The following is a 12,554-nucleotide window of genomic DNA, read 5'->3' as shown; positions in this document are numbered from 1 at the left end:
AGCAGCTAGGTTGTTGATTGCGCAACATTGGAAAAAAGATTTTTTGCCGACAATTGATCAATGGATTCAGAAGGTGGCGGGGTTCGCTGAAATGGCAAAAATTTCAGCTTTCTTAAAAGCTCAGAAACAGGAGGATTACACACAGGAATGGGCAAAATGGATTGATTATATACAGAATAAATACCAGACTAGGAGTTATTACCTAGCCTTTAGGTAAGAATGTTTAGACCGATAGATGATCTGAGTAAATAGTATATGGGATGTTTGGAATTGCTAGTTCTGTTTGTTAATTGCAGACCTCACGCTGGTTCAAAAACAAAAAAAAGCTCTACATTTATACAGTATTTAAAAGCAGATGTAGCCTTTTTCAGAAGGAGAAGTCTCCGTATATAAAGAAACTGTATAGTGCTTGATTGATGCTATTCAGAATTCTGGGCAGGCGCATGCAGACGCACAGTGCAAGCCAGTTTTGATATCTTTGCACTCCATGAAAAAAATGCTCACGTAGGGCATATATGTGTGCCACATCAGGAGGTCCGTGGAAGCTGGAGAGATCCTAGACCTGGCAGCATCCACAATCACATGGTTGCTGAAGCTTTTTAGAAAGTGTGCTGGGAGGAGCAGAAAAAAAATCTTATTTAAAAACTGAAACAGCTGAACACAATTGTAAGCTGTGTATATAGGCTGCCACAAATAAGAGAGGGTCACCAAATTATCTGCTACAACTTCCTACTGGTCAATAACTACTTCAGCTTCAACGGCAATAATACAAGAGCACACAATGGATATACAAACTCACTGTAAACCGCTGCAAACTTGATTGCAGAAAATATGACTTCAGCAACAGAGTGGTCAATGCCTGGAATGCAGTACCTGACTCTGTTGTTACATCTTCAAATCCCCATAACTTTAACCTTAAACTCTCTACGATTGACCTCACCCCATTCCTAAGAGGTCTGTAAGGGGTGTGCATAATCACACCATTGTGCCTACTGTCCCTGTCCTACTGTCCCCATTTATTTGTACCCATTTCATTCATACTCATGTTTATTCTTATGCCTATTATCTTGTAAACGATTGACAAATAAATAAATAAATACATAAAAATAAATATTCTCCAAAGCACCTGAAGGCAAAATAAGAAGCAATGGATGGAAACTAATTAAGGACGGAACCAACCTAGAATTAAGGAGAAATTTCCTGATAGAATGATTAATGACTGGAACAACTTGCCTACAGAAGTTATGGGTACACCAATACTGGAAACTTTTAAAGAAGAGATTGGATAACCATTTGTCTGAAATGGTATAGGGTATCCTGCCTGAGTAGGGCGTTGGACTAGAAGAACTCCAACGACCTGTTATTTAAAAATGTTAGTAAGGCAACTTCATGCTGCAGCTAGAGGGATAGAAGAATGTGCCTTCTAGCTATCAAACTTGACGGGACTGTACTAGTTCCATGCCAGTGGTGAGTTCCAGATAGTGGTGGGTTTCAAATTTTTTAAGAACCTCTTCTGTAGGTGTGGCCTGCCTTGTGGGAGTGGCTTGCTGGCCATGTGACCGAATAGGAGTGGCTTGCCAGCCATGTGACCGAGTGGGAGTGGATTGGCTGTCATGTGACTGGGTAGGTGTGGCCAACTTGTAAAATGTGGTGAAAGACACTTAACAACACTCTTGCTTAGCAACCAAAATGTTGGCTCAGAAACTCTGGCATTTGAAGCACGCAAGTCTTAAAGCTGTCAAGTTACAAGACCCTTGCACCCCTAATCCTTTAGGGAAAAAAACCCCAGGGGTGTTCAAACTTGACAGCTTTAAGACTTGTGGACTTCAACCCCCAGAATTCCTCCTCCAGTCATGTTGGCTCAGGAACTCTGGCATTGAAGTGTGCAAGTCTTAAAGCTGTCAAGTTACAAGACCCTTTCACCCCTAACCCTTTAGAAAAAAACCCCCAGGGGTGTTCAAATGTGACAGCTTTAAGACTTTAAGGTTTAGATAGGACTCTTAGAGGTGGTCGGGGTGATTGGTGAGCCAGCCAATCAGTGAGCGGCGGGCAGGGCAAGCGTGATGCGAATGGGCGGGGGGAGGGAGCTGCAACCAGTTCTAAACGGCACGGTAGATTTGTGGAACATCTTCTATAGAAGAGGTTAGAACTGGCAGGAACCCACCCCTGGTTCCGGATTCCAGTGCAACCGGTACGGTGCAACAGGGCCCAGCATCCACCATATGAACGCGTGCAGCGTACACAGACACCCACACGGCGCACGCCTGCGTCCTTACCTCTTGCGACACCTCTGCGCTGCTCCAGCTGCTTGGCTGGAACGGTACCCAGTGCTCCGGGCAGGCACTGGTACTCCAGTAACGAGGCGTACAACCTGCAACCCACCACTGTTCTATGCCCATAGATTTGTTGGATCTCAGAGAGAAAGAAGAGCAAGAGAGATTGCTGTTGCCAAAACAACCAGTGCATTTCCCTTTATGTCTTGGGGTTGGGTTAAGCAATAAGGTTAAGATGAATCCATGTCATTTGTAATGAAAATTGTGTTGCGTGTGTGTGTGTGTGTGCCACTATTTGTAAATTTACTCCAAATCTATTTGCTAGCCATTTCTTGGGAAGCAATTCTGCACTTCCAGGCAAACCAACTAAATCGCTGCTGCAAATTCATATTGAGATTTTAATATCAGCTCATTGATGAATGAGATGTAACAGGGCAACGCGATTGCCAGGGAAATGAGGACAGCTATTGTCTAAGACAAAGACTGAAGAGGAATCTTTTTTTTAAAATGGCTATGCTGGTGAGATCTATTCCTCTTGTGTCACTGTAATTGATACAACTGCTGACGCTTTCCCCAGCAACCCTTTGATCCTTTCATGAATAATTTAAGATTTGACAACTTAAACTGCATTGGGGTTTTCTGTTTGTTTCAAACACGTAGCAATGAAAGAGTAATACTCCAGCAGTAGAGAAACCATGCCAGCATAGGAACTTTTTCATAAAGTGTCTTGTAGTGTGAACAGTGGATATGGAAATAGGAAACTGGCCAAGTAGCTGGGGAAAAAAAGATTCTGCTATCAAATTTATTTGTAGGAATGCCGTGGTCTCACTGAGATGAGAGAAAGCATGTTGGGAGGCTGGTTTAGCTTTTGATAAGTACTAGCCAAGCTCACTGTAGCAGCCATTTTATGAACGGGTTTCTCTCTTATGGTGGCCACGGTATGTCTCTGCCTTCCTTTGACTCAATACATTCACCTGGCAGCAATCATTACTTTCCCCCTAAAGGGAAGGATGCACTCATAGCATAGAGAGGCTTTGTTGAACACACTTTGTTAAGTATTTGAATCTCAGGCAAGTGTATCTGGGAGCTAGCAAAAAACCCTGCCTGAAACCCAGAATGCAGTTGCAATCCATAGTGACACCACTCAGCTGGAAAGCCACTGCTTCTCTAAATAAGGTAGTCCTTTTCTTACAGAAGCCATTTGTTTGCAGAAATACAATATTCATAGAAGTGTTGAACTTTGCAGCCTGTCTAGACGTTCTTGATCCAGGAACTGATCTGTTGGTACGAACTAGCACTGGGAAGATTGAGTTCAGCTAGGGAAGCTCTCTAGGTGATACCGTAAAGCAGGCGTCCCCAACTAGTGGGCTGTGAGGGGTTTGCAGCTAAGCCATGGAAACTGCCGGCGAGTGCACACACACACATACATACACACCCACCCACACCCTAACTTGTGGAGTAGTATGCTCCATTTGTGTGTGGTGGTAGGCTGCTCAGGCAAATGGAGTGGCATGTGTGCTTGCCGGATGCTTAGGTGAACCATCCCTTCCCTCCCCGCCGGTCCGCAAAGCCCGAAACATGGAAATCTGCTGTAAAGGAAGTTTGTAAACTTGTACATTTGGAAGCTTCTACACTGTAAGGGAATACAATGTGCATGGTTTGAGTTCCTGGATGAAACTACAGAATACAAGTAGTCCTGTCCACTACAGATGTAACCTGTGACCAGAGGTGGGTTCTGGATCCCGTTCCAACCGGTACGGTTGGAACGGGCCCGGCGGCATCCACATGGATGCGCACAGTGCGCACGTGCATCTTACCGCCTCCGCGAGCTTCCGCAACGATCCAGCTGCTCAGCAAAGTGTTGCTCAGGTGCTGTAGGCGGCGTGCGCGGAAGCGCAGAAGACTTAAAAAGTAAGGAGTTCGGATGGGTGGGTGGGCCCTCCGGAGCACAGTACCGGAATGGTATCGGGTGCTGCGGGCTGGCTCTGGTACGCCCGTACCGGGGCGTACCGCCTGCAACCCACCACTGGCTGCGACAGTCATAAAGTGTGTGACCAATTCAACTGTATTACCTTTTCTTGTGGCAGTCACTCAGCAAATCACTGTGCTCTTTAAGCAAAACTGTCAGAACTTTAGAACCATGTGTTGTAAGTATCTTTGAGGGGGAGGGTCCATCATAACTTTGAATGGTAGCTAAGTGAGTGGTCATAAGTCAAAAACCACCCCTATACCAGTGGTGGGTTCCTACTGGTTTGGACCGGATCAGCCGAACCGGTAGTGGTTTGGTGGCCTGGGTCGCTGGAAGCGGCAGTGACCCAGGCCTGCTACGCCCCCAAACTGGTTCCATGGGTGGCACTGTATGCGCTGCCATCTTGTTTTTTCAGTTCTGCACATGCACAGAAAAAAGTTTTAATTGCACTCCTCGCATACGAGTAAACCGGCAATAGTGCCTGCCGGAACCCAGCCCTGCCCTATATAGCTAGGAATTAATTATCCACATTTTCAGGCAGAAGAGAGTTTCACACTGTGGGAGATACTGATTTGAAATTTAAGACTTGCTCAGATACAAACCTGCAAAACCACACGTGGCACCAATATTGTAATTATTAACACTGAAGGACTTCCATTAAGACATCCATTTTTCCATCCAAATAAGACACTACTTTTAGAGGCTTCATGCATTTTTATTACTAAATTTTTATTACAGTTTAACAAGCCCTCCCTGAATAAACTTCTAATGTATCATAGACAAACAAACATCGAACATTTCACCAAACTAACCGTAGATAATTCTATGTGTTCTAATACACACAGAAATTCCATGAATTCTCCTGTGCAAAATCCATACTTACAAAATTGTTAATATTTACAACAAACAGCTACAATTCTTACAGTCCAATTTAATACAGTCATATCTTGGCACTCGGCTGCTTTAAAATTTGTAAAATTTGATACTTGATGCATTTTGAAGTGAAAACCTTGTCCCGGTATTTGTTTTTCTCCCAGTCCTCAATGCGTAAGGTAGAACTTGCCAGTGTCAGCTGCCTCATGACTCGCTACTTCTTCCCGCTGAAATAAAGGATCGCGGAGTAGGTCACGTGGTTTGCTCAGTACTCGTTTTTAGTACTCGTTGCTCCTCTCGACTTAGAACAATTCAAATTTGGACGCTTGGCAATTGACTCATGACAGTTGCAATGTCTCAGGGTCAGGTCCTTCTGACAAACAAAGTTAATGGGAAAGCCAGATTCACTTAACAATCAGGTTACTAACTTAACAACCGCAGTGATTCACTTAACAACGGTGGCAAGAAAGGTCGTAGAATGGGGAGAAGCTCACTTAACAAATGTCTCACTTAGCAACAGAAATGTTGGGCTCAATTGTGGTTGTAAGTCAAGGACTACCTGTACAGAGGATCCCAATTTGTTATCAGATTAAAGTTCAGAGCAAAAAACGTGCACGCAGTTCTAACCCTTAAGCCCCAATCCTCAAAGGCATTATAAACATTAAAGGAATTTATAACTGAAATAGCTATTATTTTATTTTAGAAAAAGGCATGATTTATAGACTGATCCTGTGGCTTTTACTGGAGAGCAAACAAATAAGGCATTAATTTAAATGCCTTACTATACAGTATCCAGAAGTCTGAAGAAAGATTTGAAAGAGGCTTATTAATTGCCATCTAAATCATCAGGTTGATTTGTTAATTTGCCAATCAAAGCGGCTCAACATATGGACAGTTTTTGTGCAAAAAAAAATTGTTGGAAGATAATTGATTAAATGTTCCCATCCTCCCTATTGCCTTCCCTCCATCAATCATCACCTTCTAAGATTTTTTAAAGCATCTAATGCATAATATGCACTTCTACTCTAAATCCCACTGATATTGCCAGGCAATAATTTAAAAAAACAAAGTGTAAATGTCTCACAAATTTGACACTAGATCAATTACACAATGTTCTATGCTGCTATGGGCAAAGACATAAACAGGTAGAATAGAATAACAGAGTTGGAAGGGACCTTGGATGTCTTCTAGTCCAATTCCCTGCTTAGGCAGGAAACCCTACACCACTTCAGACAAAGGGTTATCCAACATCTTCTTAAAAATGTCTGTGTTGAACAATTAATCAGTGGAACAATTTCTGGAGACAAGTTGTTCCACTGATTAATTGTTCTGTCAGGAAATTTCTCCTTAGTTCTAAGTTGCTTCTCTCCTTGATTAGTTTCCACCCATTGCTTCTTGTCCTACCCTCAGGTGCCTTGGAGAATAGTTTGACTCCCTCTTCTTTGTGGCAACCCCTGAGATATTGGAACATTGCTATCATGTCTCCCCTAGTCCTTCTTTTCATTAAACTAGACTTACCCAGTTCCTGCAACCATTCTTCATATGTTTTGGCCTCCGGTCCCATAATCATCTCTGTTGCTCTTCTCTGCACTTTTTCTAGAATCTCAACATCTTTTTTACATCGTGGCGACCAAAACTGAATGCAGTATTATAATAATAATAATAATTTTATTTGATTAGCCGCAACCCTCTCCCGAAGGACTCGGGGCGGCGTACAATCAAAACGGATAAAAATACACATAAGACAAACATATATACAAAAAGAACAGAGACATATACATATGTGCATGGAGGAGAGTTGACTTATAAGTGAAAGACAGTTAAAAACACAATTTAAAATCCCCTTAAATAAAATTACTAAATTAAAAAACCCATCAGGAGCGTTACGAAGTTATGGTTGAGCCAGGCCAGCTATTTGGAAAAGGTGGGTCTTGAGCTTGACACGGAAGGAGCGGAGGTCAGTGGTGGTCCTAATATCCGGGGGGAGGTCATTCCACAGGGCTGGGCCCGCCACAGAGAAGGCTCTGCTCCTAGGCGCCGCCCCATGGCACTGTCTGGTGGACGGCACCTGGAGAAGTCCCTCTCTGTGCGAGCGGATGGGTCGTAGGGATGTATGGGGCAGAATACGATCCCGCAGGTAACTAGGTCCTGAGCCATGGAGCGCTTTAAAGATCGTAATCAAGACCTTGAAACGCACTCGATAGACCACAGGAAGCCAGTGCAGCTCGCGCAGGAGAGGTGTCACATGGGAGTACTTAGTACTCCCCATAATCACCCGCGCGGCCGCATTCTGGACCAACTGCAGTCTCCGAGTGCATTTCAAGGGAAGCCCCATGTAGAGAGTGTTACAGTAGTCCAGGCGAGACGTCACCAGAGCATGGGTGACTGTGCGTAAGGCGTCCCGGTCCAATAGGGGGTGCAATTGGCGCACCAGGCGAACCTGGTGGAACGCCCCTCTGGCCACGGCTGTCACATGTTCATCCATGGACAGCCTGGCATCCAGGAGGACGCCCAAATTGCCCGCCCGCTCCACGGGGGTGAGTTGAATGCCCCCAATGGCCAGAGATGGAATTATCTGGTTGAACCAGGGAGCCGGAACCCACAGCCACTCCGTCTTGGAAGGGTTGAGCCTGAGTCGGTTGTCATCCATCCAGACCCGTACGGCTTCCACACACCGGGACATCACTTCGACGGCCTCGTTGGGGTGGTTCGGGGTGGAGATGTACAGCTGAGTATCATCAGCGTACAGATGGTATCCCACCCCGAAACCACGGATGATCTCACCCAGCGGCTTCATGTATGTGTTGAACAGGAGTGGCGAGAGGACCGACCCCTGTGGCACCCCACAAGTAAGGGGGCTTAGGGTCGACCTCTGCTCCCCTGCCAACACACGTTGCGTCCGGCCGGAGAGGTAGGAGCCGAACCACCGCAAAACGGTGCCCCGGGCCCCCAACCCCTCCAGTCGGTGCAACAGGATACCATGGTCGATGGTATCAAAAGCTGCCGAGAGGTCTAATAGGACCAGGATAGAGGAACAACCCCTATCTCTGGCCCTCCAGAGATCATCTACCAACGCGACCAAGGCCGTCTCTGTGCTGTGCCCAGGGCGAAAGCCGGACTGGCGCGGGTCTAGATAATCATTCTCCTCCAGATGTCGTGGAAACTGAGAAGCCACCACACTCCAAGTAGCCTCGCACAGTTTCATACCTGTCCCAGTAAAGTTAATAAGCACTCACTAACAATTATGTCAAAATAAATGTTTTGCACCTCTAAGAAGATAAACTGTATAAAACAGGGTTGTCTCTAGGGCAGTGGTGGGCAACCTTTTTTTTCAACTGAGCCAAATCTCGCCAAAACCACGATTGAAATTTATTTTGAGAGCCACATTTTTAAAACCGAAAATACATAGGATGGTACACTGTTTTTAGTTTCAATAAACTCTGGCATTTGAAGCACGCAAGTCTTAAAGCTGTCAAGTTGCAAGACCCTTGCACCCCTAACCCTTTAGAAAAAAAAACCCCAGGGGTCTTCAAACCTGACAGCTTGAAGACTTGTGGACTTCAACTCCCAGAATTCTGAGAATTGAAGTCCACCAAGGGCATCAATCAGATTAGCCCAGGGATCTGCAAAATTGGCTCTTAAGACTGGTGGACTTCAACTCCCAGAATTCTGAGAATTGAAGTCCACCAGTCTTAAAACAGCCAACTTTGCAGACCTCTGTGTTAGCCCAAAGCCTGGCGCTGGGTGGGCCTTGCTCCCCCATTGGTGGAGCCCCAAGAAGCGAGGAGGGAGAAAAAGAGACGGAGGCCAAGGAGCTTCCCCCCCGCCCCCTCCCAGCAAAAATCTAACCGGGGAGTCGGGCGGGCAGTAGCAAATTAGCCGATCACGCAGCGTGATCGGCTAATTTGCTACTGCCCGCCCGGCTCCCCGGTTAGATTTTTGCTGGGAGGGGGCGGGGGGGAAGCTCCTTGGCCTCCGTCTCTTTTTCTCCCTCCTCGCTTCTCGTCCCCGCCCGACTTCAGGATCCTCCCTAATCATTGTGGGTCTAAAAGAAAAAAGGGAAAGGGGCGCTTGTTTTGAAGTGCCCGAGAGGAGGGAGGGGAGTGGGCGCCTGGCACACAGAAGAGCCGCATTAAAATGTGTAAAGAGCCACATGTGGCTCACGAGCCGCGGCTTGCCGACCACTGCTCTAGGGGAAGGGATTATTAGTAGGTCAAAAGGAACTCTGTGCAATTGGAAGTCCAATGTTTTTTATAGGTGTCACACACGCAACTCCCAACCAAAACAAAGACTGGGGTTTCAGCCAGGCAGAGACAATCTTGATTTTTTTTTTTTTTTTAAATATCCTTTCTGCCGATGTTTCAGTAGACCAAGTCGGAAAAATTATGGGTTCCTCATGTATAACTGCTGGAATTTTTACCACAACTGAAAATTAACACAGCCGCAAGACTCTTGGGTGTATTACCAGAAGCAAATAATGACACGTGAATATTCCATTGTGGAACTACATGCTCAACACGTGTAATAATCATGAACAATGAGTGAATAATCTGGGCAAGTCATCCAAATCCCTTTCTTGATATATTAGGTTTAGGAAACCTAGAGTTAAGGAGAAAGACTAACCTTTAACCTTAACCCATCATGTAGATCTTATGAGGTCTAATGTACTTTTATCATGTTTTAAAATGCTATTCAAATAGCTCCAAAATAAATTATTAGTTTAAAACTTATCATTTTCAAAAGGAAAATAATTAACATCTCATCTAAAAACCCATATGTACACATGCAAACCAACAAGCACACATTAAAAATGTCACTTTGAGTACCCAATGTGTTTGTAGCAACATACATTTTACAACTATATTAGAAAGGGAATTAACTGCTGATTCAGCTACCTGCTGGTTTATTCTTGATCTGAGTTGTATTACATGTAATGCTGGTTAACTGAATCATGGTTTGGATTAACCCAACTGCCTCATCTCACACAACGGATGGAACCAATTTTATCCTATTGTGCTGGTTGAAATTAGTTTCTGGAAAGACCTATAATTTTAAACATTCTGAATTCAAGATTTTTATGTATGTAAACTTTTACAAGGGACTTCTACAAGGATGTACAAGAATTCTAAAGGATTTGGGGACAGTAATTTAACTAATTAATGATTTTTTTTAAAAAAAAAGAAAAATATTTTTGTTAATATAAACAAAGAGTAAAATATAAAAAAAAATTAAAACCCACAAATTTAAAATAAACTTCACATTGTAATGTCTTGATTTTCTAAATCAGAACACATAATGCAAAACAATGACGCACGATCAGCCATTAGGGTTCTGCAAAACGTCTCAGATTAGAAATAATTTAAGTTTGAAATTCTCTGCTTTGTGTTTGAAATATTTGTTCTGACTTCGACATGGACTGTCCGGACCCTATAGGAAAGCATTTCAAATTTGGGCCAGATATTTTGAGCTTCAAATCGGACTTGAAAAATTTCTAGCGAAGTTGGAACAGCTTGTGTGAATTCAAAACAACTGCTTCCACCTTGAAGGTAGGAAGGTATTTTGAGGCCATTTCTACTCAAACTGGAAATATTTTTCCCAATTCTATCAGTAATATCTAGTGTAATATCCAATTATTACTGATATGATAAATACAGCACTAGAATAGAATAGAATTTGTTCATCTGGTTGTAATTCTTATCGGGTCCGCCTAGTAAGGATGACAAAATGGGGCATAATTTCTGTTCTAGTAAGCATCTGTGATACTCACATGGGCTGGTCTAAGACCGCTCTACTAGGAAAAGAACTGATAAGAAATAAAATCTCTTTCTCTCTCTCATTGTGGAACGTGGTTATAAAATCTTGAACAGTGCCTCCTGTGTTCCCATAACATAATAAATTATGCTATTTATGATCAAACAAATTCAATTTTGCCATAAATTATTATCAAATGCTAGGAGTATTTTAATATCTAGAAGATTTTGTATTTGAAGCCTTATTAAAATGATACAGGTCAGGAAAAAACTCACTAAACAAATGGGGCTTTTGAATGTCACAAAGCTTTGACAGCCTTGTGACATTGATTTCTGTTATCCAATCAGATATTTTATCTGACAAGATTGGTATCTACATCATTCTTTTTTTACAAAATAATTAAAACAATAAGACTTTTAAATGCCAAGAGACTCTTAGTACTTGTATATAAATAGATAAACTGAACTGTATATGGGAACATTTGGAACACAGTTGTCACTTAACATATGCAAGTACTTCAGAAATGATTCTATCTCTATCTTGAATCCGTTCATCTAATGTTGAATAAACGAGACGAGACATTTAAAGCTGAAAAAACAAAATTGCAACATTATGGTACCCTCAAAATTGCATCAAGCTACATGCATTTCCTGACAGAACAATTAATCAGTGGAACAGCTTGCCTCCAGAAGTTGTGAATGCCCCAACACTGGAAGTCTTTGAGAAGATGTTGGATAGTTGGATCTGAAACGGTATAAGGTTTCCTGCTTAGGCAGGGGGTTGGATAGAAGACCTCCAAGGTCCCTTCCAACTCTGCTATTGTATTGTATTGTATTGCCAAAATCCAAAGGTTTCCATTCCCAGAGAATTGCTCTTATCATTGAATGAGCATGAATCTGATGTAACAATTGTTGGAGATATACATATCAGCAGGAAGAAAGGCAGCATGGAAAATGAAAAATAAATAGGGAACACACTTACTTTGCTCCAGAATCTTAGCCCCCAATTCCTATTGCTTCTATAATGAAATGAATATGGCATGTGGACTTTCCAGAGATTTAAAATATCCTCTATAACAGTGCCCCCCCCCAACCTTTCGGGTGCCAAGGACCAGTTCCGTGGAGGGCAGTTTTTCTGCAGATTTGGGGTGGGGGGGGACATGGTTTCACACGCTAACTGGATTCTACATGTGCGCAGATAAGGCTTTGCTTGCTTGCCCAGCCGGTTCCTAATGGGCTGTAGCCTGGTGCTGGTCCATGAGATGGAGGAACCCTGCTCTAGAACTACCTTGTCTGATGGAATATTAATATCTAAAAAAAGTCCATGATAGCTAAAATAGGGCAACGCTGAATAGAATCTATTGTTTGAATATTTCAATATTTAATATTTTATTAAACTAAGAATCCTTTAAAACTCCTCTTTCCATAGTGGTCCTTCTTTTAGAAGAAGTTGAAACTGAGGACTAAGATTCTAGAATACAGTATATGCACATCATATTTCTTTCTTTCTCGGTACCCTGGCTCAGTGCATATTCTTTTCTTTCTCTTCAGCACAGAAAAATACAGACTCCACCCAGAATAAATATGGACATGGAAGAACAAACTATTTCCCGATCCTTAAGTTACTCGACAAAGTTAGATATAATACTAACAGTATGTTTTTGGCATCTCTATACTCACCAAGAGGAA

At 43.1% G+C, this 12,554-nt stretch overlaps 1 protein-coding gene and 1 long non-coding RNA gene across 3 annotated transcripts in view; one reads left to right on the top strand and one right to left on the bottom strand.

Annotated features, from left to right (window-relative positions):
- The first annotated feature begins 8,080 nt into the window (after positions 1-8,080).
- LOC309388787 lies at positions 8,081-9,445 on the top strand. Its single transcript, XR_014174843.1, has 2 exons — positions 8,081-8,399; positions 9,283-9,445. It is a non-coding gene; the product is annotated as an uncharacterized lncRNA (long non-coding RNA).
- Positions 9,300-12,554, bottom strand: part of TMTC4 (transmembrane O-mannosyltransferase targeting cadherins 4) — a 52,919-nt gene continuing 49,664 nt past the window's right edge. For both annotated transcript variants that reach the window (XM_081946411.1, XM_081946412.1), the window contains one exon: positions 9,300-12,336. The gene's annotated coding sequence lies outside the window, so the exon portion shown is untranslated. The remainder of the gene's footprint in view (positions 12,337-12,554) is intronic.

Source organism: Natrix helvetica (assembly GCF_964273705.1).
Source record: "Natrix helvetica genome assembly, chromosome: 3".
NCBI lineage: Eukaryota > Metazoa > Chordata > Lepidosauria > Squamata > Natricidae > Natrix > Natrix helvetica.
Note: the sequence above shows the minus strand (reverse complement) of the source record. Positions and strands in the feature narration are given on the sequence as shown.